The sequence below is a fragment of the Chelonia mydas genome, chromosome 3 (genome assembly GCF_015237465.2).
Source record: "Chelonia mydas isolate rCheMyd1 chromosome 3, rCheMyd1.pri.v2, whole genome shotgun sequence".
Classification (NCBI taxonomy): Eukaryota; Metazoa; Chordata; order Testudines; family Cheloniidae; genus Chelonia; species Chelonia mydas.
Window position 1 is genome coordinate 7,848,467 of NC_057851.1, and position 27,835 is coordinate 7,876,301.

Sequence of the window (27,835 nt, forward strand, 5' to 3'; positions counted from 1 at the left end):
TGTCCTGGCACCCTCTAGTCTAGCAAAGTATACTGCTTCCAGACCTAAACCTAGGATCATAGGAGATGCTAAAACCTTAAAGATGCTGTCCTAGAGAAGATGGGGGTGTTGAGTGGGGAGTCAACAGCATCCCGAGGGGAGTTTCTGAGACATACTCTGTGAAATAGTGTCACATGCCCTGTGAATCAGAGCTTACAAAAGCTGGCAAGGAAAGATGAAGGGGCAGGTAAGATGAAATGTGTGTAGCCCCCTTTTTTTTGTTTTATACCTTTGCTCCATGTGCTACATATGTTTGGATGAAGGAAAAATAAATGCTTTGTTTTGAAGATGCTGCTTCTGTGTCACTGCAAACTTATTCTGTGACAGGCTCCTGAAGGAAAAGGGCTTGCAGGCATCAAACCCGGCTGGGCATGTCAAGATAACATGGGTGAGATAAGTGGAGGTGGGGCCCAGAGATCCAGTCTATCACAGATCCTAGCTAGTGCTCCGTCCTGGCCATTCTACTAACAATGCTGTGAGTGGAAACCAAGCCTGTGTGTTCTGGATCTCCAAGGGTGTGTGTGCAGCTTCTGGAGCCTGTCTGCCATCCCCGCCCTGCATACTTAGGCACAGCACTAACCCTTCAGGCTCCCCAGTACCTAAACACGTTCCTCTCCCAGGACTCCATCCCAAAGGTGTGCAGCTTCTGGGTTACAGTATAACTCGCTCAGGGGCAATGTGTAGTTGTGAATGCTTAAGATGTGCTGGAAGAAAGGCTTTGCACCAATCCTAGCACATTGCTATTTATGTAACAGATAAAGCACAGGAGAGAACTGACCATCCTAAATACAATGTCCTTCATTAGTCCCTCGGTAGTGGGCTCATCTGTGTTCCAGCAGGCAGGCAGACTCCTCTATCCCCTTGCATATGCTGTCCTTGCAGCAGCTTCCCTCATCTTGATCTGGTGCAAAATGGCTCTCCCCCATGAATTCCTTTATAGACTCCAGCTGGTGTCACCTGCTTCTTTTCTTCTGTCTTTTGGTACCTTTTCCCTTCTCCCACCCCCTCCCTTCAGACAATTGGAGAAAGTGTCCTCTCCTAGCTGGAGCAAACCTTTTGTCCCAAAGTGTTTTACTCTGAGCACACGATGGTTGAGTGATGATCACCCTATTGTCTCTGGCCCGGCAGAGACATGAGACAACCATGCTAACTCATGGTTGATCTACATACATGTAGCTTTCCATGACACAGTAACTTCATGATATAGTTTCATGAAATAATCCACAATTCGGAAGTGTTACTGCTAGAACTCCCAAATTGTCATATTACTGTGCCACAGTCATCCCTGCTCCCAGCAGAGTTCTGGCCCGCAGCATCTTCTAGCTGTGTCAGTGTCTCACCAGTTGAGCAGGACTCTTGGCCAGAGACACACTCAGCACTGACTCAGATTCCCCAATGAGGGTAGACAGTGAGCATGGCTACTGAACCTGGCCTTGATTGGTTCACAGCTGAGATCTGAGGGTTTAACCCTGTTACATCATTACACAAAATAACACATGAGGAAAAATAACTTCCCACAATCTCTCAGTCAGAATCTCAGAACCTTCTTTTCCACTGAATGCATCCGATGAAGTGAGCTGTAGCTCACGAAAGCTTATGCTCAAATAAATTTGTTAGTCTCTAAGGTGCCACAAGTCCTCTTTTTCTTTTTGAGAACCTTTTTTGGTATCCGTATTTACTCAGGCTACAAGCAGGGCAATGAAGTCCATCATACCCCCATCTGTTTGCTTGCCAGCCCCTGATCAGGCACACCCTTATATCCTTCTGCCTGGATTCCCGGGGCATGGCTTGGCCCTCTCCTCCTGTTCAGGCTGCCTGTGTTTGTCCTGGTCAGCAACCTTCTGTTGCCTCAGCTCTGTCTCCTCACTCTGGTGCCTGGCTCCAGCTCCATCTGTCACTCCTGCACAAGCAGTCTTTTCCATGCCAGCCTCCACAGCTCTGGACCTCTCGCCCTAGCCACTACATGTGCTGGGCCATCTGTGGGACCATCCCTCTGGTCACCTGCATGCCCTGTAGAAGGAAAAGGGACCCCTTCTGGCCCTTGGTTTGAAGCAGGTTTGCCCCATCCTTCCTCAAGGCACATGAGCCCAGCATGGCCACCAGCTCCAATTTCTTCTGACCAGCAGCAGACAAACCTTGCTGCCCACACCAGCTCAGCAGCTGCTCTTTCCTGAGCTGCTCGTTAGCATACTTGCTATCTAACTAACTTTACCAAGACAAACTAACAGACCTGCTCCTGGCTTTCAACTTAAGAGTGAAAGTGTAAACCCGAGCAAAAGTATTTCAAAAAGCTTCCCAAGCGACCATGTAGATCCCACCATTCAGTATCTGAGAGGAAACAGAGTTGAGAGCAAGTTACCTTCACAGTGTATGCAGACAAATACCTGAGACTGGGGTGGGAGTGTCTGCATGGGGGAGTGATACAGCTTCCTGCTCCATGGGATCAAGGAGTCATACTGACCTGAAGGGAAAGTCTCTGGGTGTGTCTCCATAGCAAAGAAAAACCCATGACTGGCCTGGGCCAGCCGACCCAGGCTTGTGGGGCTCAGGCTGCGGGGCTGTTTCATTGCTGGGTAGACTCTGGGTTCGGGCTGGAGCCCAGGCTCCAGGACCCTGCAGTCTGGAAAGGTCCCAAACCTCAGGCTCTAGGACCCTGCAGGCTGGCAAGGTCCCAAACCGCAGGCTCCAAAGGCAGCAGAGAGCACGGTGATGACGGTGTGTTCAGCCAACACCAGGGACAGTGAGGCAGTTTCAATGCCCTGCCAAGTCTATGGCGCCCACCCAAAGGTGCAAAATGCCCAGATAATGTGCGCGACAGCTGCTTGGGAGATGACAGTGGTAACTATAGCCAGGAAGAAGTGGGAACTTTGTCTGATGGTGTGTGGTAATGTAAAGGACTTGAGCCTGGTGGGGGAAGAACTACTGCTCACCTGGACTCAGAGTGGGGGGATCAATACTCTTCCCCCGTATCCCCAAGAAGCTGTGGTTAGGCCAAAGGGACTTCTTGCCCAACCCCTCTGCGGCTAAAAGCAGTGCATGGTTGAGAGCTGTTTCACCGGGAGCCAGCCTTGCCTTATTTCTCCCTTTTGTCCCGAGTTGCTTCCTGGAATGCTCCAAGTGTGCGGCAGGGAACCTCAGCCCACTGCCAGGGCAGCCGACACCTTAAAGGACAAAGGGGCACCACACACACTCCCTAGAAACTGGATGGGAAATGGGAGTTGCAGGACCAGATATCAAATTTATACCCAAAGGTTTTGGGATGACAGGGGCAAAAGGGGGCATAGGAGAGCTCCTCCTACAGATCCACCCCATAGGTTTTAAAGAGAAAGTATATGGGCTGGTTGTCAGACAAATCTGAACAGATTGATGAATGACGTAAGCTGCTTGTTAGCAGAATGTTTATGATATGACGAGTTGCAATGCGAAATTATGAAAAGTAACGGCAGAAACGCCATTCAGGGAATAAGCCGTGGGTTCCCCTCTGAGGCCGGTGAGACACTGTTATGAGGTGGCTCGCTCCTGGGATTAAAGCATGTCACGCTTCCCTGTGCCAGACCAGGTGCCCATATTCTTCCCCATAATTGTCATGGGTCAGCCCCGCCTGGAGTGCCCTCCGCCAGCAGGCCGGAGCACGACAAGTGTGCCTACTGCAGTTCCCCCTTTCAGAGGCCCCTAGAACAGTCCCATCTGTCTTTCTTAGTGCCAATAGCTCTTATGGGGCTAATTTATTCCAAAAGTCCCGGGCACGTAAACTGTAAGAAAACAAGTCCAAACGCCAAGTTCCTCAGCCGTATCCAGACATTACATCAAATACAGCCCCGACATCCCTTGCCACACCACAGTACTCCAGCTCAGCTCCTGCATCTCTTGTCAGGCCCCGGCTCTTCTGTTAATGAGAAACCTTCTTCTAATTTCCAGCCTGAATTTGTTCATGGCCAGTTTTTACTCATTTGCTCTGGTGCCAACATTGTCCTTTAGATTCTTCCTCCCTGGCATTTACCCCCTGAGGTATTTGTAGAGAGCAATTATATCTCCTCTCAGCCTTTGTTTTGCTAGGATGAACCAGCAAATTCTTAATTTCCTCTTATGAGATAGGCCCTCTCTCCCCCAGTCATCCTAGTAGCTCTTCTCTGCACATGCTCTAGTTTGAATTCATTTTCCTTGAACATGGGTGACCAGAACAGTACACAGTATTCCAGATTACGAATACTGCCTTGTACAAAGGCATTGATACTTTGTCTCTGCTTAAAATGCCTTGCCAGAGACATCCTAGGATTGCATTTGCCATTTTTACAGCTGCATTACATTGGTGGCTCAGCATCATCCTGTGATCAACCCACATGTCTCTCTCCTCCTCTATCACTTCCAACTGATGAGCCCACAGTTTATAGCAGATATTCTTATTATTAGATCCTAAGTGCATGACCTTGTACTTTGTACTATTAAATTTCATTCCATTTCTGTCACTCCAGTCTTCAAGGTCATCCATTTCTTCCTGTATAATATTCCAATTTCCCTCTGTATCGATGATGCCTCCCACTTTGAATCATCAGCACATTTCATTAGCACACTCCTCCTTGTGCCAAGGTCATTAGTAAAAATATTAAATAAGATAGGTCCCAAGACTGATCCTTAAGGAACTCGACTGGATACTGTCCCCCAGTCTGGATAATTCACCATTGCCTTCTTGCCTTTAGCCAGTTCCTTACCTATCTTACAATTCTTGTGCTAATTCCCAGTTTACCCAATTTAACTAATAATTTCCCATGTGGTACTGTGTCAAATGCTTTATTGAAGTCCAAGTGTATTAGATCTACCGTATTTCCCTTATCTAAAAGATCGGTTGTTTTCTCAAAGAAGAATATCAGGTTAGTCATATTAGAGTAGTCATAAAAATCTTAAAATAAAGTCTAGGAACCTGATTCTCTGTTGCCCTCCATTGTGTCATCATTGACACCAAGTGCAAAGTGGGTGTAAAATGCTACTATTCGGATATGGTAGCATTTCATACCTATTTTGCATTGGAGTCAATGACTGTGTCAGACATGGCAATTTCCTGCAATATCTTGGACAAACATTAATGAACAAAGTTAAACTCTACTGGATTAAGTTTATGTATCATTGTGAGCCAGGGATTGTATGTAATTCCATGTCTAGGGGGACCACAGTCATAGAGAAACTAGAAACAGTGCAGGAGGGTGCAGTTAAGCAAATTGTCTCACGTTGTAACATCTCCACAGAACTACAACCCCCGGAGAGAGGCTTGCATATACTGCATTCAAACTGCATTCTCCAGGGACCAATAGACAAATAAAGGAATTTTGGTTAAATAGCCTGCATTAAAACTGAGTCAGGGCCTTCTTTCTGATCCAACAAAACTTCTTTCCAAGGGGAGCCCCAATTCTTCTTGGGAAGGATTGGAAGGACCTGGCCCAGTCAATGTGCTTGTTCTGAGCTAACAGCTGTTATGAACTTGTGACCGCAGAAAAACCTCTTGGTGGGGGTTTGATGGACTGTTCACTGGCCAGAGCTTTTGTTGAAGTTGGGGCGAACTCTGCTAAGGTTAATAGCATGTGTGAAGGTTCTTTTATTGTTTTTAATGTTTTCTCTGTAACGCTTTGACCTTAAGACTAAATGTGCTTGCTTAGAAAGAGCTATGTGGTAATGTATAACTGTGGCAATTACAGCATTTAAAGCTCTCAAAGAGTAAGCAAAATGCAAATGCAGGTCTGTTTAAGTGGTCTGCCTTGCTGGGGAATAACGCAATGTAGGCAGGGAACGGTTTAGCCTGGAAATACCCTGGTCAGGAGGGTGAAAGATTTGGGTGGACCATAGAGAGGGAATACAGGTGCAGTTGCCATGAACTGTGAAAGTGACTGAACAAGGTGCAGAGTAATGGGGAATCAGGCCCCAGATATTTACAAAATGCTGCATTTCACTGGGTCTTTACCAAGGACAATTCTTTAGGTACACTATGCACTAATAAGGGGATAATAAAATCTCTAATGCAAAGAAAAAGCTGTCCTTGATTGGCAGAAGTCTTTGTAACATTCTTGTATTTCAAAGGATCACGTCTTTCCTTTTGCTCCTGAAAACAAAAGTAATGAGACTTTGGAAGCAGTGTGTTCTGTGTCCTTCAGCAACTCACGGAGGCTGTTTATGCCCTCTTTTTATTTTATAATTCCTGAGCTAGCAGAAAATTAGCTCTGTGTAAATGTCCATTTAATAGCGTGCGTTGTATATAAAATACGACATTCCATTTTTTTCATCTACTCAGATTGCAGCTTCAAATCAATATTAGCCACCTCAAAAAACCCCTTATAATTATGCACTTGGAGCCTGATCCAACACCTCTTGATGTCAGTGGAAGAAGTGTCATTGATTTCAACAGGCATTGGATTGGGGCCCCCGCTCAGCAGTCTGCATTAGCAGATATTGACCCTAAAGAAGAATTTAGGGTACCAGAATTTTCATGAGGCTAAAAAGTAAAAATGTATCATAGATTGGGCTAATTCTCTTACTCACACTGCTGTTACTTCATTGAGTTCAGTGGTGTTTACTCCTAATTTTCACTGGTGTAAGTGAGAAGAGAATTATGCCTAAAGTGGCTAGCCAAACTGATGTTAATTGACTTACAATAGAGTCATCACAGGAGAACAAAGATGTGGAGTTTTTTGGGGGAAATTGGAATCTCACATAGAAGAACATTGTTTATTTTTTGCTTGTCAGGATTTAAAAATTGATATTTTCAGACTTTTCTATAGCATTCGTCTCTGTATTATCTGAGCACCTCACACATTAAGGGATTTACCCTCACACACCACTGTGTGTGTGTGTGTGGGGGGGAGGAGTGTTAGAACCATCAGTGCTCAGTACCTCAGAAAATCAGGTCCTTAGATGTCTCCTAAGTTGGGCATCCAAAATCAGTGGCTACTTAAAAAAAAAAGAAATAAATCTTGCTTCAGCATCTTAACCCAATGCTCATTGGAGTCAATGGGAATCTTTCTATTGACTTCATTGGGCTTTGGAACAGGCCCTAAGGGTCACATTTTTAAAAGCCCACAGTGCCATTTTCAAAAGTGACTTAGGGTCAGATTATTTAAAGGTATCTAAGCACCTAACTCCCAGTGGTCATATAGGAAATCTGTATCAGAGCCAGGAATAGAAACCAGTTTTCCTGCTACCAAATGCAGAATTTAGCCAGAAAATCATCCTTCCTTTTTGTGCCATAGTAGGGTTAATTTTGTTTTGTTTTTAACATTTAGCTATTTAAAATCCAGTGGAGTTTCTCCATGAGATTATAAAAATGGGTAGAGAGGCCAATTTTTTCAGTATAAATCTTGACAAGCTTTGTAAAATTCTGGGTAAATAATTATACTTTTAATTAAGGTCTACAAAAACAATGTTTGAAATGCCAGGGCCATTTCCAGCACAGACTGTATCGTAGCCGGCTGAATAAATTATACAATAAATTGTGTGATTTTTTTTGAATGAACTGAAAGATAACATCGTCCTGATTTGCCTACCCTAGATTGGTGCTTGGGGGCCAGTGTTGCTGCTGGAGATGCCTATAGGGTCACGTTTTTCAGACGAGATGTAAAACTGAATCCTGACTAGTTGTTGCATAGAAAGGTGGCATAAAACTTTACACAAGATATGGGGCACATTAACTCTGGGGTGCTGATTAAATTTCATTCTGCCTACCTAACTTCCCTTCTTTTTTAGTTTCTGTCTTAAATGCTTATGTACCATTAAAGATAACTATTTGCTAATCTCTACCTGGCATATTAGAGATGGATGATATGATTCCTGTATAGGAATGTCTGTAAAATAGTTTGGGAGCCTTTGTGTGGAAATGGGTTGTGGGGCCTGTAGGGACTGTTTTCTGAGAGCCCTGATAATTTTTATATTAAGTCATTAGGGGATAAGGGAATCCCAAAATAGATTCAACAAACCTGGGGAACTGAAATGCAAGAGTGCAATGTTTCTGGATGGTGCATGCAACTCTTCCTCTAGTATGTGGTCCTTTACAAATGAAAACCTTCAGTTCTCCTTTAAAAACAAAGCGATGCATGTATAAATGGAGGTACAATGCTGGCAGCACTGCAAGCCACTGGCACCATAACCTGTGAATATGTGCTGAGGGCTTGTTTTCATTAAAGTTTTTACCCTGAGTTAATTGATCGCCAGTTAACTTGGGTTAATTCACTCCTTTGTAAAGGCTAGTCTGGATGGTCCCTGAATGTTTGTACCAGGCTCTGAGTGTTTGTGGCTTACCCCTAAGCTAAGAAGAGTGCCGTGGAAATGCCTATAAATAATCATAAAGGAGAGCCTCATATGTGCAGCTCTGTAGAGGTTCAGGGTCAAATTGTGCCAGCTCCCTGCACAACTGTTCAAGGGAGGGACGGGGTCAAGAACCCCACTGTCCCTGCCATCTATTCCTTCACAGGTGCAGAGCACATTAAGAGCCCTTACAGTCAAGAAGCACAGGAATTCTACATGATTAAATTCACTGCTGGTGGCAGCCTGTGCAAAGGGGTAGGGAGGCAATAGGGCCATGTCCCTGGCTTTAGAAGGGGGCGGGAGGTTTGCAAACGTCACCCTTTAGGAGAATGAGGCAGGGGCGATGTTTGGGTAGTGTGGCTCTGCATTGTCCTCAATGCAAGACAGTGCCTTAACTGTAGTGTGGAAGAAAAAAACATGTGAAAATCTAAAAGAAAGAAAATGATCAATGTTTCAAATAAGATAAGAAGAACCAAACGCAGTAAATTCTGATTTGAATTGAACCTGTAGGTAATCTTGAAACAGCCACAGTTATTTATTTGCCAGCCAAGAAAACTGCGTGCAGCATGTCAGGCTTTGAGATAAAATATATTGTCTTAAATCCTACATTATAATAATAAATAATATAATCCTGGTGTGACACATTTCTGCTTGAACCTTGACTGAAAATTATTGAGGATTATGTTGTGAATTATGTAGTAGCAGTCAGCCATGCAAGCAAAAAAAGATGTAACGTGGATGAAATATTGAAATGTATTTATAATTAGCTACAATATTTGTATGTCATCCTGGAGCCTAAAATGCCCACTGCCCTTCAAGAAGGGGAGCGTCTTTTTGCAGGAACTCCATGATATTCAATGGAATTCACCCTGTAGGACAGGTAGTATTTTACAGTCTTATGGTACAACTTAGGTCAGGATATGTCTATACTACAAAGAAAAGCCTGCGGCGTCAAGTCTTAGAGCCCGAGTTAATTGACTCAGGCTTGTGGGGCTTGGGCTGAGCAGCTAAAAATAGCAGTGTAGACGTTCTTGCTCAGGCTGCAGCCTGGGCTCTGAAACCCAGCAAGTGGGGAAGGGGCTCCAGCCTCAGCGGGAACGTCTATACCTTTATTTTTAGCCCCACAGCTCAAACCGCGCAAACCCAAGTCAATTGACCCCAGGCTTTGAGATGTAATGCAGTGCAGTCATAACCTTAGAGGTCTAAGCATCAGGTTGGGAAAGGCCAGACTCCTTAGAGTCAAAGTTCAAATCCCCACAGGATCATTTCAGCCCTTTATCCTGAGGCAGACAAAGCGACTACAATCTAACCATTTCACTGTGTGGAAGCCTTTTGAATAAGACCTTAAAAATCAAGGCCCAGTCCACTGTGTGAGGACATTAAAGATCTGTCAGCACCCTTCAGGAAAACAGAATTTGCCTTGGTGTCAGTGTTCAAAATTGTCCCTCTCCATAATGTAGTGTGCTGTTTGGCCATAAGTGTCTGCAGTTCCTCTTCATATTCCCACTCATGGGGTTCCTCTTCATATTCCCACTAATGGGGTTCATCGGGACAGTGGTAAAATGAAAAAGAGTCAGCTCTAACTACACTAATATTATCTTAATCGTTAAACTATGTACCAAAAGAGAGTTTGGGGCCAAAATCCGTCTGAAAGAGTCAGCAGCGAGGTTCCTTGACTCCACAGTAGATGTGGTCAGATAGGAATTTAGATGGTTGGGGCTAGCACCACTCTTACATAGCCTCAGGCTCTGACCAACCTGGTGGTTGTGCAAATCCTAATGAGCATGGCTTTCCAAAAGGTTCTGGAGCCTCATAGCACAGGTTCCTCGAATCCCTAAGACAGTGTTTGTGCAGAGGCAATGAGGCTGGATTAAACCCACAGTGTTGGCCATAAGACTATAAATGTTTGTGCACCACTCTTGGATCAGCCATTATAGTTAGGCTTGGCAGAATTCGATTTTCATTTTTTTTTATAATTTCAATGGATAATATCAGTGTTTGTCATTCTTTCCGATTTGTATCTATTTACATTTTCACAAATGTAGGAAATTATGGAGAGGGGGAAGCAATAAAGGGATTCAGACAATAATTATTTAATGAGAATAAATGCTGATATTTACTAAGTTAAAGATTTATAACTGTTAAAACACAAATTGTCAACATTGTATGTCAAAAAATACAAAGTAAATATCTTTAAATCAAAATCTAATAAGTTCTCAAGCAGCATTTTTTTTGCCTATCTGTAAATTTCTATTATTATTGATGGAAATATTTTTTGTCGGTTTGTGTGTGTATGTTGAAATGAACATTTACCAACATTTATTGATAAAAATGGAATGCTTCCAAGCCTAGTTTTAGTCTGGAGCAAGTGTTTAGGGAGTGTCCAGGCCAGTCTTGACAATGACTTAATTAGCAATCAATTAACTTGAGGTAAAAAAGTCTAGTATAGACATACCCCATAGGACTAGAACCTTATTTTTTTTATATGACAGCACAGATTCTGATCTTATCATAAGACTCCATGATCTGGGGCCTGAGGCATAGGCCTGTAGATCCAGATCCACAAAGGGCCTTGGATGTTGCCATACTCAATATGGAAATGCCTACCTTTTAGTCACCTAGAAAATCACTTGAACGATATGGGAGCCACAAAGCCTGGATTAGGTGCCTAGGTTCTCGATACAATGAATGGGGAGAGATAAGTGCCTAAGAATGGTATCCACAAAAGCCAGCTCACCAGATTGGGAGCTGCCTAAGCTAGCCAATGGAGATGCCAATGAGAGGGGTACGGCCTAAGCCCTGCCCCTCTCAGGGAGTTTGGTGCTGAAGTTTGGGCTGCAGGGAAGTGTCGATCTCCACTTGGGATCCACAGCTGGGAGCCCCACTCCTGGAATCAGGCAGCTTAAGGTGCCTAAGCTGTTCATTGCAAGAATGGCTTAGGTGCCTGCCTAACTCTCTGAAACAATGGCTGGAGGAGGAAGAGCTGCCAACCTGATAAGCTCAGTGATTAGAGCACTCACATGGGATGTGGGAGACCGGGTTTAATTCCACTCTCTGCCTGATGGGGGGCTGGAAGAGGAGGGGGAGAAGGAATCGAACCAAGGTCTCCCTTCTCTTAGGAGGGTGCTCTAGCCCCCGGGCTACGGGATATTCTAATGTGGGCCTCTCTCAATCTTACCTTTTGAAGCTGTAACTGGGCCACGGAGAGAGTGAGAATTACTCTGTAGCATGGCAGATAGGGCACCCATCTGAGTGGTGGGGGACCCAGTTTCCCTGCTCCAGTGACTGGTCAGATTTTGAAAGGGATTGGATCCAGTAAGTATGCTCCGAGGCAGCCTTCCGGATTGGGTCCTGCAGGCGAGATAGATATTTGTGGATTGCACTGGGGTTTAGGCAGGAGATTGCTGCCTCACTCTTGGCAGCTGTGTGCAAATACAGAGGCAGAAACTTAAGGTGCCTAAGGAATTTTAAAGCAGAAATTTGGGTCCAGAGAGCATTTAGGGGCCTAAAGCGTTAAGTGGCAGGTGCAGAGGGTTTTGTGGATCACAGTGGAGCCTAAAACTGAGATTTAGAAGCCTAAATCTGGGGTTTAGGCACCAAGACCTCTGTGGCTCTGGGCCACAATGCCTATACTCTAATCCAGCGCTGAGAGGCATCTCTTAAGGGACTATAGTTGCAGTTAAATAGCCTCTCTTTCAGGGTATCATGCTGTATTGACAGAGTTTGTGAAGCACTTTGGGATGGAAGGCACTATATAAATATTATGTAATGTTATTCACATGATACTTAAAATTACATTTTAAAAGCAACTGCAACATTCTTATATGGCAGATACTTTTGTGAAGGGCATGTTTAATTATCAGTGACTAATAAGTTACAAACATTTATAAGTACTGTAAGCCAGGAATGGTGCTGGAAACCTATTTATCAGTTAGAGCCATGCTCTCCTTTTCTATTTAGTCCACTAGTTATTTAAACAATAAGATCAAGCGACTAAGTACATGGACTCTTGGTTTAGGCCCATGTCTGGTTATAATAATCTAGTTAGCAATGTGTCCTGTGACACCTTATAGACTAACAGACGTATTGGAGCATAAGCTTCCGTGGGTGAATACCCACTTCACGGCTACCCCTCGATACTAGTTAGCAATGTGACTCTTAATAGCATTAACTAATTAAGGTTATTGGAAGTCACAAGGCTAAAAACCCTGTGAGGCATTGAAAATGTAGGATATAGCATCTAGAGTGCAAGTCATAACCCTTATTAACTACCGATTGCAAGAGGTTTTTTGTGAAAATTAAAGTGAAAGAATTGCACTTTGCCCCTTTCATGATAAGCAATGAACTAGAGGCATCTAGTTAAAAGCAGCCACCCAGGGCACCCTGACCATGCCATGCTAATTTCCCTTCCATTTCAGCCGTCACTCTGGCGCAGCGCAGGCACAGATACAACGCACCAACGGCCATGAGGTTAACAGCTATTCGTTGTTATCTGAAAATAATTAGTATCAGAATAATGCCACCAGCAGTTTAGCCAGTGCTGGCCTCAGCTAGATTTTGGTCCCCAAACAAAAATGTCGTAAGTTCCTGACATCTCTGAGAATTTGTGCGAAATAATTTTTAGACTGAGTGCTGTGTTCTGTTCTGTTCTCCCCTTCTGAAAAAAGATATCAGAAACAGAGTGGTCCACAGATGGGCAACGAAGATGATCAGAGGCAAGTAAAGACTTCTGTACCAGGAGAGATTGAAGAGATCGAGATGCTTAGCTTACAGGGGGATAAGATAAAGGTGCAGAGACGAGAAAGAGATGACTCCTATTTACCCTTAGGGGACATTGATTCCCCCTGTCTTCTGTGAAGGGAGTCACTGTGCCAGACACGGGGCGGGAATGCAGAGCACAGGGTTGTGGGTAGGCTATTGAAAGGGCAATAGGATCAATAATTACAGATCCACTGGTTCCGACATCCAGCACACAACACTATCCTCTGCACCAGGTGATGGGGGTCTTTTATGGAGCATACTTCCATAGAATGTAAATAGTGCCAATGGGCATTCCATTGTGTGGGGCTACTATACATAGGTACCAAGGGACTGCCATATTTCTCTATTTTAATAACTGTTTATTTAGAAAATATAAGCAAATTTATAAATCATTACCACACAAGTTCCACAAGTACCAAGAACCAAAAATGCTGTATTAACAATTACAAAAATAGGTTTATCCCATTTTGTTTGAAAGAGATTTTGTGCAGTGACATAGTCAAGTTTATCTGTAGGTAAGGCTATTACCAAGATAGAAGGCGAGCCTCCTTGCATCATCCAGTCCCTATTGTTTCTAGGGATTTTCTTAATCTGAAAAACAATTCTGCCTTTACTCTTTAACAGACTATAGTAAATCTGGTGTGGTTATTATTATTTTTAAATGGTCAAATGCCACTTTTTATGTGGGTGAATGCACTGTGAGTATAGGAGAAATGGTATTCAAATATGTGCTATTCCATTTGTTTTGCTGCATTAATTTTTTTATAACAATTTTCTCCTGTGTTTTTCTTTTCTTTGTTTGAGTTATTCCTCTCTTTTCACGAGAGGTTTTCCCTTTTCCACTGAGAAGCTGCCAAAAGGCTATTGGCTACTAACAGATGAGTAATTCACTCTTGGAAGTCCTGTATTTCAACTACAGACCCCTTGGTCCAAATTAGTCTGAACTTGATCTTCGGGCACACTGTAAAAGTCATTTATTGGACAGGGATTTATTGGAGAAGGGTTGAAGGGGTGTGCCTGTGGAGGCTGGGAAGGGGAGAAACTAAAGTAGCTGTTTGCTGCTTTGATTTATGGGTTCACTGAGTCAATTCATTATTTGTGTATGGTTATTTTTTGCTGGTGGGTGGTTATCATTTATGATTGTAAGTTTAATTAATTGTTAGGGTGCCTAGAGCTTTTTGTATGGACATTTTTATTATTATTTATATCTAAAGATATAAATAAAATAAATACTGTGAGGCTGCTTCCTATGCATGTATTTGTGACACTTAATTTAGATTTCATTTAATTCAGAGAGAATTAGAAAGAAAAGATAGGATTTCTATTCTTTGCGGTAACATATTATTTTCTGCAGCATAGCCCTAGAAATACTTCTTGTTTTGTCCACGATAAGTAATGTTTGTGGTGCTCTGCCTTGGTAGTTGTAGAACATGTTTTATTTTGCATCTGCGTGTTTATGTTGCATTTTGCATCAAAAGCCCTAAGGTCACTGATAAATTATGGAGATCTTCAAGAGACAAGGCTAAGGCATCACTTTTATTGAAGAGATTAGTTAAATGAAACAAGCAGCTTCAATGGCATCAAAAAGATTACACAGCCCAGATGACATCTCATATTCAATATGTACATCAAGTTCCACTCGAGATGTGGACCCTTAAAGCATGCCAAATGACTGAGCATGATCTAAAAATGAATCTCTGGTGTGAAGTGCTGGACTTCTGGGATCAAAGGAAGATCATGAAATGATTTGAAAGCCTCAAATCAATGACTGAACTAAAAAAAAGTGATCCTTTGCAATGAAGAAAATCATCAGTTTGATTGTAGGACCTCATCTCTCTTCCTCAGCCCCTTTTTCTCATGTATTGTTGGGGGTTCTCTGCATCCCTATGAGAGCCCTCAAATTAAGAACTTAGCCCCTACTTACAGGGTGGTAGAGTTGTGGGGCAGAAGAGAGTCTTGGTTGCAGTTATTTGTGCGCTAGGTGGCACAACTTGCCCCGTACAGATTCTTTCCTTGGAAATTCTGCTACAGTGACTCTGGTTGTGCCTTGGGTCAATTTTTGGAAACTTCAAAGATATTCAAGGGAGCAGCTATCATTTTTATTCATTCACAGCATCTATTTGTATTTATCAAATAAGTTTGAAGAATAAATTTGTTCTGCATTGTTCCAACCAGCTGTTTTATAAGAAATAGAAAAGAGCCAAAAATTAAAGATGTCAGATTGTGACCTTTAACCCTTGACCATTCCCTTTCCCCCCAGAATTCCCCTTCATGGCCCATGCAGTATCCCAGTCATCATCCTTCTGGCCAAGGAAAACTGGAGGTAACTGTTTTCGGTACCTCTCAGTGCTATCCTTAAAACACAGGACACTGAGGACTGATAGTTCATCCAAAGCATTCTGCACTGAAATACTGATTATTGCCCCTTGGACAGTGCCTCTCCTCCTCTCTTGAGTCATGGGTCAGATCCTTTTTTGGCTGCAGTGTTGCCGCTGAACTGATTCTGCTTAACTGTCCATGTGACTCAGTGGTTAATTTTGCAAGCACTCGTGGCTCTCAGTGAAATTTTTGTGCAACTGTTTCCCATCATATCAACCCCTCGCTCGGCTCCTCAACCACTAAAAATCATGTTTTTTTTTAAAATCCAGAATAATGATAAAATCTCCCCCAAGTGACAGGCATGACAAAAGTCTAGCCTTTTATGGCTTCTTAGCTTCATAATCTTTCACGTCTGAAACATACTTTAAGCCTTTTTAAAATAAAATAGAAAGTTCCTCCATCCAGAAAGTGAGTTTGCTTTCTGAGTAGAGTTAAAACGCATATTCTGTCCACAGGATAGTTCTTAATAATCACTTGTTTAATTCAGCTCTAACAATTTGTGTAAACCCGTATTGTAGTTTATAAGACACCCATGTAAATTGCCCCTTAAATACACTGGTAAGCTCTTTGGGGCAGGGACCATCTTTTTGTTCTGTGTTTGTACAGTATTTACCACAATGGAGTCCTGGCCCATGACTAGGGCTCCTAGGTGTTATGGTAATTAAATAATAATAATAATTGGAGAGAGAATCTTTTCTTATCTGAATTCCAGAGACCTGATTCTGATCCCATTTTTAACAATTTAATACTTTCTAAATGTAATTTATACACTGATGTCAGAGAGACCAGAATCAGGCTCATTATGTGATGCTAGTTCAAGGAATAAAATGGAGTTTTTATAAGAAGAGGAGACTGTATCGAAATAAGACAAGAAACCACTTTTTAGGACAATCTCCTGTTTGCTATTAAAAATTGCTGATCTCTCCTTCACCAAGGCCGATCCTTGGCTGGATTAATCCTCAGCCTAGTAGATATCGAGATCATCAATGGGCACTATTTGGTGGGACATTTTAAAGGTAATCCTAATATTTTGACATTTTCTCTCTCTTTCCAGAAGCCGAACTCTTTATTTTGTTTCCCTTTTAGTGTTACTCTGTATACAGGTTTCTTATTGGTGCTAGCTTTAGAAGGATACTGCTACTTATCCACCTCTTGCGCAATAAAAATGAGCCAAACTAGAGGAGGGCAAGCACTTTAAATCTGTATCATTCTATCAAAAAGGTCCAGTGTATCTACCCACCTGGTGTTTGCAGTCTGAAGAGGAGATGGTGTAGTCTGATGGTTAGAGCAGGCACTTCTGAGTCAGATTCTTGGGCTCTGCTCTCATCTCTGACAGTGATTCCCTCCATAACTGAGGGTATGTCGGTTCTGGCAGCTGTTGAATAGTTATAATAATTTATAATAATACTCACAGTTGTGAGACTTAATTAATATTTGCAAAATACTTTGAGATTTTTAGATGAATGGTGCTAGACAAATGCAAATTATTATCTTCTCTTCTAGATGTTTTTATGGGAGGAAGGAAGTTTGATTCTCCAACTTCAAACTGCTGCTTTGCAGCATTCCTCCTGTGGCATATTCCCTTATCAGTGCCCATTTGGGAACCAGGAGCTAGAGCCTATGATCCATGTATGTTTGTGTGGACCTGATAATTCATGACAGTCCCTGTACTTTCAACCCTCCTCTTCTCTCTAAGGATCACACCCTTGCTCTATAATTGCATATGCTATGGTGGAGGAATCCAGGCACCTTCATAAGAACATAAGAATGGCCCTACTGGGTCAGATCAATGGTCCACCTAGCTCAGTATCCTGTCTTGTGACAAGAACAGGAGTACTTGTGGCACCTTAGAGACTAACAAATTTATTAGAGCATAAGCTTTCATGAGCTACAGCTCACTTCATCAGATGTACACAGTGGAAAATATAGTGGGAAGATTTTATATACACAGAGAACATGAAACAATGGGTGTTACCATGCGGATTGTAACAAGAGTGATCAGGAAAGGTGAGCTATTACCAGCAGGAGAGTGCGGGGGGGATGATGCACTGGAAAATAACAGAACTCCACTAGCCATCACCTTCAGCCCTCAACTATAACCTCTCCAACGCATCATCAAGGATTTACAACCTATCCTGAAGGATGACCCATCACTCTCACGGATCTTGGGAGACAGGCCAGTCCTTGCTTACAGACAGCACCCCAACCTGAAGCAAATACTCACCAGCAACCACACACCACACAACAAAAACACTAATCCAGGAACCTATCCTTGCAACAAAGCCCGTTGCCAACTGTGTCCACATCTATTCAGGGGACACCATCATAGGGCCTAATCACATCAGCCACACCATAAGAGGCTCGTTCACCTGCACATCTACCAATGTGATATATGCCATCATGTGCCAGCAATGCCCCTCTGTCACGTACATTGGCCAAACTGGACAGTCTCTACGTAAAAAAATAAATGGACACAAATCAGACGTCAAGAATTATAACATTCAAAAACCAGTCGGAGAACATTTCAATCTCTTTGGTCACTCGATTACAGACCTAAAAGTGGCAATTCTTCAACAAAAAAACTTCTTTAACAGACTCCAGCAAGAGACTGCTGAATTGGAATTAATTTGCAAACTGGATACAATTAACTTAGGTTTAAATAAAGACTGGGAGTGGATGTGTCATTACACAAAGTAAAACTATTTCCCCTTGTTTATTTTCCCTCCTACTGTTCTTGTGAACTGCTGGAAATGGCCCACCTTGATTATCACTACAAAAGGTTCCCCCGCCACTCTCCTGCTGGTAATAGCTCACCTTACCTGATCACTCTCATTACAGTGTGTATGGCAACAGCCATTGTTTCATGTTCTCTGTGTATATAAAATCTCCCCACTATATTTTCCACTGTATGCATCTGGTGAAGTGAGCTGTAGCTCACAAAAGCTTATGCTCTAATAAATTTGTTAGTCTCTAAGGTGCCACAAGTACTCCTTGTCTTTTTACGGATACAGACTAACACGGCTGCTACTCTGAAACCTGTCTTGTGACAGTGGCCAATGCCAAATGGTTTAGAGGGAATGAACAGAACAGGGCAATTATCGAGTGATCCATCTTCTGTCATCCAGTTTCCGTTTCTGGCAGTCAGAGGTTTAGGGAAACCCAGAGCATAGGGTTTTGTCCCTGACCATCTTAGCTAATAGCCATTGATGGATCTGTCCTACGTGAACTTATCTGGTTCTTTTCTGAGCCCAGTTATACTTTTGGCCTTCACAATATCCCCTGGCAATGAGTTCCACAGGTTGACTGTTCATGGTGTGAAGAAGTACTTCTTTATTCTTGTTTTAAACCTGCTACCTATTAATTTAATTGGGTGACCTCTGGTTCTTGTGTGACCCCTGGTTCTCCACAGCTCTCCCTTCTTCTGCTAACTTAATGATTCAGACTCTCTAGTCTTAAAATGGTTTCTGTTTTAGTTACTCTAAATTACTCCTGTTTTCTATAAGTTGCATTTGCTTCCTGTTCACATCTGGGTGCCATTCATGGTGTTCATTTTGATGGCTTGGATTCTAGGTACACTCTTTCATCATATACCTTTACAACAGTTGAGAACAGCACAGATGCTTTTGCAAACAGTCCCTTGCTTTAAATGTTTGAGAACTAGAGACAACATGTTCTCCGTCGTATATCCTCAGCTCTGGAATTTTCTCGCTCAGTTGGTCCATCAGAGTTCGAGTTTGTTGACCTTGGCCTGTAAGGCTTATCTATTCATTTAGCCTTTTGCCTGAGAGGTGGGGCAGCAGTACTGCGGTAGAGAGAAGGAAGCACTCTTGAAAAGGAAGATCATTTATATTTTAAAAAACTCACAGGCGTGTGTGTATGTGCATGTCACTTCCCTCTACTGGATAAGATCAGAATTGCCTTCGGAACAGAAGGTTCTGAGTTCTAGTTGATGTGCGATTCAGTATGACTATGGTGTGCACCATGGTGACAACTGTGAAGTTCCTACATGGCCACAGATTTGTCACAATATTAATGAGTTGCATACTGGTCATAACTTTTGAACATGAATTTAGAGTTTGTTGGATAAACACATTTTATGAATCATAAGATAAATACATCCCTTTTTATTCTATTTTGGTGGAACTCTCCATTGCAGTAATTTCTTATTCTCTCTTCCTACAATCATAGGTCTCTTTATGGCACATTGTGCACATTTATCTTAGTGAAAATGAAGGCAGTTTTCTCAGCAGCTATATTCACGTTCTCTATCATCACATTCCCCTCATGATCTTCCAGTCATCATAATCCACTCCGCACATATAATATATGCTTCAAATTTCCACATCTGCTGTACTGGTAAACTGCTAAATTTCATGGGTATTTGTTAATTTAAATGAACATGAAGTTCCTGCTACGCCTATGGAAAAAGAAACATAGCCAACAAACCTCATTCTGTTTCAAACAGAACACATTTTGGCAAAATGATGAGCCAGAAATTCCTCTTTAGTTGCTCTGTTAGGCAAACTGCATTTTAAATTTCTTGCCGAGGGCTTTGTTTTACTTGCCCCAGGCAATCCGTTCAACATATTTATCAAGCCCTATTGTAGCATTATAGCTAACACTTAGCTAGCATGATCATCTGCTTAATGCCATCTGTCATCAGGAGTTTTATTTACTTCAATTGAGCTGGTGCTCCATATTTATTCTTTTAAGTTTCTCCCAACCATTTACTAGCTGTTTGTTTTCCAGTGGTACTGAACATTTTGTAGTCTCTGTGGTTGCGTTGTGTTAACCACCTTAGCGCATCAGTAATACAATTTTGTCTGAAATCCTGATGGATAACATTAACTCTGTATGCAGCATTTTCGTTCAGAAGGTTCCCCAATGTGCTTTACAGATTGCAATATCCTGTGGAGATTCCTTTCAGATTCCTAACCACAATTTTGGAACAACCAAAAAGACATCTCCTAGATGACTGATCCCAGATTTTTACATTGGTCTTGGTGCACTCTGCGACAGGACTTGGGAATTTTAGGATCTGATCCTGGTTCCATTGACTTCAGTTGGTGAAGGCTCAGGCCCCTAGTAAATGCTGTATTGTGTGAAGTGTGGATGTGTTTAACAAAGTGGAAACTTTAATAATGAGACTAAATTCCACTGCTGCTCCTAGATGTGTGTACCAAGTTCTCAGTGAAGCCAGTGGGGCTTCTACATGGCTACTGAAACTAGAATTTAGGTCTCAGGACTCCAGGAGCTCTGGAATTACATACACTCAAGAAGATCCCAGTAATCAAGGACACTACATATATAACGATCTCTTCAGCTCAACACTGAGCAACATCACTAGTTGGGTGGACCATGATAGCCATTCTGCACCAGCTGCACTACTGAACAATGTCTTTAAAGGCAAAGTGAACAATCTTGTACAGTTGGTATTTTGGTGGCAGTATAGGCATCTGGCATTATTACATTTATATACAAAATAATATATGCATGGTTCATTTTACCCCTCCAACTGAAAAAAAGAAAATTAACATTAAGGCAGATGCATGATTTCTAGGGTTCTCTGAGGCATTTGAAAATGTGGGTAATTTTGTAAAAGCAACTAAATAAATTATATTCAAATGCCGGGCCAAATTCAGCTCTGGCCAACATTGCTAGGGGGAGCAGAAATACGGGCAGATGCATCCTCTGCTCCAGGAGTCCTGTTAGCCTGGGCAGGATTCCATGAGGTGGACCTTGGGGATGTATTGTTGGCTGCCCTTTACAGCTACACTGTATAGGAGCAGCCTGTGCCCCCGTCTAGTGTTGGCTGCGTACTGCAGCATTTCAGCTGGCCAGCAGAATCGTTCCGTCTTAGGGTTTCTGTGCACGGGCTGGCATAGGATATATCCATCAATGGGAGGATAAGTCTAGCAATGGCTATTAGCCAAGATGGTCAGGGATGCAACCCCATGCTCGGGGCACCCCTCAACCTTTGACTGACAGAAACTGGGAGGGGAAGAAGGGTGGATTTCTTCAAAATTGCCCTGTTTTGTACATGTCCTCTGAAGCTCTGGTACAGGTGACTGGTGGAGACAAGATTCTCGGTTAGATAGACCATTGGTTTGATGGAGTATGGCAGTTCTTATAGGAACTGGACCCCTGCCTAGTGCTCTCTTGAACCTTGGATAGATCCTGCCCTGCTTATGCGGGTTTTGGAGAGGGGGAAGAGAATTCCAGTATTCTCTGCCTGCCACCCCTCTCAGCATACCGGTGCATCCTGTCTTCCCAAATGTGTATTTTAAAATGAAAGCCTTCTTCCTATATTGAATACATTTAGACCTTTAAACTCTGCCAACAGCAAGATGAGCAGGATGTGCGTCCTTCGTAATTCCATCTTCCGTAATGAAGCATTGATATCCTAGCAGCATTGATAAAACTTCTTCATCTGCCCCATGGAAAAGTGCCTTTGAGGATAGTGTAGGGATTTCATGCTGCAGGCCAGCAGAGATTTGGCATGTCACAGAAATAATGCATTCATCCCCCAGAGGATGAGAGAGGGAACCTTCTGCTTTGGTGTTTACTGGACTGTCGGGGGGGGGAATGGGGAATAGTGTGTGTGTGCATTTGTGTGTAATGCTGGCAGCATGGGTGGAAATGACTGTACCGTGCTCTCACTGGAGGAGGATAAAACAAAAGGAAAAGGGCATGGGAGGAAATCACACAAAGGAAAAGCTGCATTGAAAGTAAAAAGCCCCAAATTAAAACACCTTATACACATGTATATTATAGTGAAAACATCAGTCCCAACTGAAATTGAATAGGCATTAAAAGAACAGATGAGGATTTTGATTTGTTTAGATCAGAGGTCGGCAACCTTCGGCACGCAGCCCATCAGGGTAATCCACCGGTGGGCCGCGAGACATTTTGTTTACGTTGACCGTCCGCAGGCACAGCCCCCCGCAGCTCCCAGTGGCTGCGGTTCATTGCTCCTGGCCAAAATGTCTCGTGGCCCACCAGCAGATTACCCTGATGGGCCGCATGCCAAAGGTTGCGGACCCCTGGTTTAAATAGTACCATAAATAGGCATGCCACTTTACAGACATATAAAATCAACATTTCTGCCCTGAAGAACATACAATGCAAAGACCAGATCCCATGAGATGTGATGCTCCCTCAGAACTCATCACCTCACAGATGTGTGCCCAAAGTTAGCATGTGCTCAGATAACAAAGCAATCCAGTGGATTAAGCACAAGACTGGGTGTCAGGAGACCTGGGTTCTACTCTGAGCTCTGCTGCTGTTTGACATTGGGCAAGTTGCTTTACCACTTTATGCTTCAGTTTTCCTTCTGCAAATTGAGGATAATGACTCTTATCTGCTTTTCTAAAGTGCATTGAGCTCTGTGAATGAAAAGTGTTGTATACGATCTGAGTATTGTTGTGACAAAGGATGGAAACAAATATTGGAATGGGAATGGGAGAGCAGGAGGGAGAACAAAAGTAACAACAATAAGTTCATGCAGATGCTTTCATCAGTAATGTGGGCATCTTGAAAACTTCATAATTTTTTAATGATCTTTTTTAGTCTATTATTCTAAAATTCTGATTGCTTTTTATTTGTATACAGTGAATTTCTAACAAAACAAAAATAATATTACAAAGTGAGAAACATTTTATGAGGATAAATAAGACTGAACTTTACGAGTAGTGACTTTCTGTGTATGCCTCCCAGACACTTTATCATTTGTTCGGTAGAACTAGGTAAAATGTTTTGGAAAAATAGTTTATTCACTGAAAAATGGAGTTTTGAGTTGACCAAAACTATTTGTGAATTCAACACAAATTTGCTGAATAATTTCGTCCCTCCAGGTTTTTTCCCCAGATAGATTCACCATAGGACATAGGCACCATTTCTAAAAGCAGAGGAGCAGGAGTAGACCTTCCCTCTTATATCCTATAGCCCCGTGGTTAAAGCACTCATCTGGGTTATGGTGGGAGACTCAAATTCAGGTTCTTTTTCTAATGACTATTTAAGCACTTTATACAAAGTGGAACAGTTCCAACAAAAGAGACCTTAGGGGCTTGTCTTCACTACAGGGGTAAGTTGACCTAAGTTACGCTACTCCTGGTACGTAAATAATGTAGCTGGAGTCCACATAGCTTAGGTCCACTTACCCTGGTGTTTTCATGGTGCTGAGTCGACAGGAGACACTCTCCGATCGACTTCCCTTACTCTTATCGTAAAGCTGGAGTACCGGGGTCAACCAGAGAGCGCTCTGCCATCGGCTCTATTGAAGACCCACTAAATTGATCCCGGTAGAGCCCTGAGAGAGCCGCCATACCAGAATACCCAATAGCCCAGTAGTTAGGGCACTTACCTGTAAAGAGGGAGATCCAACTTCAACTCTCTGCTCCAAACTGGGGACTTGAACCGACATCTCCCACATCCCAGGCGAGTACTCTAACCACAGGCCTATAAAGTGGGGGAAGATCCTCCTCCAGTGGCTTTGTAAATGGCATTTCCGAATGTTCTTTGCTTTTAATAAAAAATCAGTTAAAATGCCCCAAATCAATTTTTTTCACAGTTCTTTGCTTTCTGTGAAAACAGAATTTTTGTTTTGGGTCCATACAAAACTTTTTTCCTCCCCAATTTTTAGTTTGACTTGAGAAATCAATTCTTTGCAAAGCTGTAGTTTTCAGTTCAGGGGGCTGGAACAATTTGTAAAGTGGGGTTGCTGAGAGCCACTGAAACAAACTGTTAACCCTATATATGATGGAAACCACTTCAAGCCAGGGGGTGCGGCAGCATAAAACACCTATGGTTCAGTTTATATCTTTGGTTAATCTACATGTAATATTTCAATAGCTATTATAGGTAAGAGGAATTAAGGTATCATTGTTCTGTTTTTACACTAGTAGATTCTCATCCATTTTAATGGAGTAACTGCTTGCTTTAAGGTGTTTTTCTTAAATAACTAGAGTTCCCTAATTTTTTGTACAATCTTGCCAATGACTCCTGTTGCTCATAGAAACACATGCTCTTCAGTTGAATACAAGGTTATGAGTTAATTAAGAAGTTGTTCAAATGATGTAAACCTTGAGCGTACAGCTTGAGAAAATGGCAACAGAATCCGAAAAAGGAATTTAAGCATTAGCATTCATTCCCAGACTGTGTGATTAATGTTATTTCTAGGGGTAGACTAGCCTTAAAAGGTTCAAGTTTCAATCAGATTGATTGTGAAGTTCAAAAGCGTATAGTTTCAAAGTGTCTTTCGAAATTCAAGCGTATCGCTAAAACAATTGTTTGTTTTACAAATTGGTGATTACAAAGTGACAAATATCTTTAATGCTTACGTGCTCTGCTGCAAATCCAGCTATGTTCAAACTATGCTTTTCTAGGGTAGTAGAATATTTTCTCCAGTATTTTTACTCCAGACGCATCTTCGCTATCTGCCCATCTCTAATGCTGCAGCCCAACTGATCAAGTGTGGGGATCAATAAGTTACTGTGTGGATGGGCTGAAATCACATTAGTGGTTCTACAATCAAATTTACATTATAGGTGCTTCCCTCCCTCTCTCCCTGCACAATTTTCCGTATTGCTGTTCCTCAAAATGATATCAAATGATTAAAAACATCTACAGTTGACTAATTAATTATAAATAGCAATTAATTTTAATATAATAGCATCAACATTCCTTCACTCAGGACATGTATAAACAATGATTTAGTGCATGGCAAACAGGAGTATAAATCTACAGTGCTTCAGCGCGCCATGTAGACAAGCCCTAAGATCAGGAGTGCATTGCGCTAGTAACTGCTCAGAGTTTACCTAGTAAGAGAAAGTCACTGCCCTGCAGAGATCTGTTTATTTCCACAATCCCCATTGTTTGATATGTTGCAATTCAGGCATGTGCTGATGTCTCTTCTATTAGTAGAATGTCACTTTATGACAGTTCTTCCCCCCCGCCCCTGAACATGCCAACACTTTAGCAGAGAGATATCAGCTGTTGAATGTATTAATAGGCTATAAAACAATTTAACACGGCTTTGCTATTTGATTTCATGGGTGTGAGGATTTACTGCTTGTGAAGGTGCTGGCCTATTTGATAAATGGGATAGTGCGCAGAGTTCACTACAGCATTTCTCAAATGTGGCCACTGTGGCCGCATGCGGCCACCAGGAGTTTTTCCTGCAGCCTCAATAGTCTCCTGGGTAGAGATGGGGAGGGAGTGATCCCCCATTTTCAGCCAGACGCTCTGGCGGCAGGCTTCAACCTACCCCCCCACCCCCCTTGGCTTCAACCATGGGACTCCGGGGACTGGCTTCAGCACCCCCCACTTCAGCCTTGGGGCTTTGACAGCAGGCTCTGGTCTTCAGTCCCCTGAGGTGGTGAGGCTCCGGACTTCAGCCTCCCCACACCTGCTCCAGCCGTGGGGCTTCCGCTCTGGGCTTCAGCCCATGGCAGCAGGGCTTCAAGAAGGCCAGCCTTACTGAGTGCTGTGGTCAAGAGGCAAGGAGTGGCATAAGCCTGGGGTGTGAGGCTGCAGAATGGAGCTTGGGGCAATGTAGGGGAAGCAGTGGGGCTCAGGGGGTGATGGGGAGCCCAGGAGGGCAGTAACAGGCCAGGGTAGGCAACAGAGACTAGAGGAGATGGATGGAGGGGGCAGCAGGGGCCAGAGGCGATGGGTGGGGGGCTGCGGTAGGCAGCGAGGGCCAGGGGCACCAAAATACAGTTGTACATTATTGTTATTATTGAGTCTGCAAAAGAAAAAAAACCCCACATCAATAAATTACAATTGTTTTTCCTAATGTTAATTAAGTATTTTAGGAAAATTTGTCAGAGTGGCCACCAGCAAGAGTTGGTAGCCACAGTCTGTGGCCACCAAACATTTTGCTGGGAGAACCCCTGCACTAGAACAACAAAAGGCCCACCTCCTTAAATGTGGGAGGACGCCACTGAGCTCAGAGATCAACTGATTATGGGGAACAAGAATGAAAAGCTGGGGATGGGGGTGCAGGTCACAGGGTCAAAACAAGAGATCCAGAGAGGGACACTACATAGACAACCCCGGTAAACGCCCACTGCTTCAAGAAAGTCAGTGGACACCACCTAGAAGATTGACAATTCTGGATGCTGAAGTCCTGGATTTTTTTAAAGGCCAGTTTTCCTTTTGCATACACAAAATTGTATACACACGTATTTGCGTCTGAACTTTGCTAACGCTTGTGTACGCTTCTTAAATAGTCTAGCACTTGCATGCACTCTGTGTTTGAGTGGTCCCAATGGATTTTGTGGTTGCTGCTTCTAACACTCGCATATGCAGGTTTTGGACTATTAAAGTGTGTGCTCAGGTGTTAGAATTTGCACACGTGTGTAGATTTTTGCACCTGCAAGGTACTGGCACAAGTGTGTCCACACCCGCTTTGTGTGTGCTGAAGATTTACCTGTCACCTGCCAAAAGACAGCAAATCACAGGCAGAACTGAGTGTAAAACCCACACCAGTAGACTCCCAGTTCCAGGCTCAGCTGACTATATAATGGTAGCATTAACGCTGGACAACAGGCTGGTTGTAATTGACAACAGGTGTTCTAAAATGGCAGTGACATTGCGCCTGTATATTTAGTGCATTACAACTGAAAACAAAGATAAGAGTTGATCAGAATGAGTTACTTGAGTTTGAAGTTGATTTCTGAAGTTTCAAAGGAAGGATATGCCTTTGTGAACAATTTGTATTTTATGGAAGGCCCTGCTTTGTTCTTTTAGCTGTGCTTTAATGGAAACTTTAGGGAATATTTTTAACCTGAAATCTCAACAGTATTATCATTGCAAAACCTACAACTGTTCACTGTTTTCCGACTGTAATTGGAATTTATTGTATGTTACACAACCCTTTATTTCCAGCGTTTTAGTAGGAGAAGAGATTAAAAAAAACTATTCAAAAGTTCACACAAGAAATACATTGCCATCTGTAATCATAGATTAGTTAGATAATAATAGCATTTACATGACACTTTTCATCTTTGGAGCGCTTCACAAACAATAAGTAATTCATTCTTCTTAACTAGATAAAATGTTCAGAGAATCCTGACTATTAGTCATGTTGGTTCCCAGTCATTAGCAATCAGTTAAGGCACCCCATTCCAATGACAGGCACAAGTGGCCAGATCTGCATGTGGGGCAAATTGGCGCAGCTCCATTGAAGTCAATTGAACTATGCAGATTATACTAGCAGAGAATCTGGCCCAATAGGTCATGGAAATAATGAACATAATTCAGAATGGCCTAGGAGGGATCTAATAAACGTATGGGAGCAGCTTTCCATGGAAAATAACATTAGTTTAGGGCCATATTTTTAAAATAAGGCATGTAGAATTGCATGCATCAG

General features: G+C 42.6%; 1 protein-coding gene across 2 annotated transcripts in view; it reads left to right on the forward strand.

The window, feature by feature from the left end:
• The window catches only part of MSRA (methionine sulfoxide reductase A), a 430,620-nt gene that overhangs the window by 193,303 nt on the left and 209,482 nt on the right, over positions 1–27,835 (forward strand). The gene's annotated exons all lie outside the window — the stretch shown is intronic.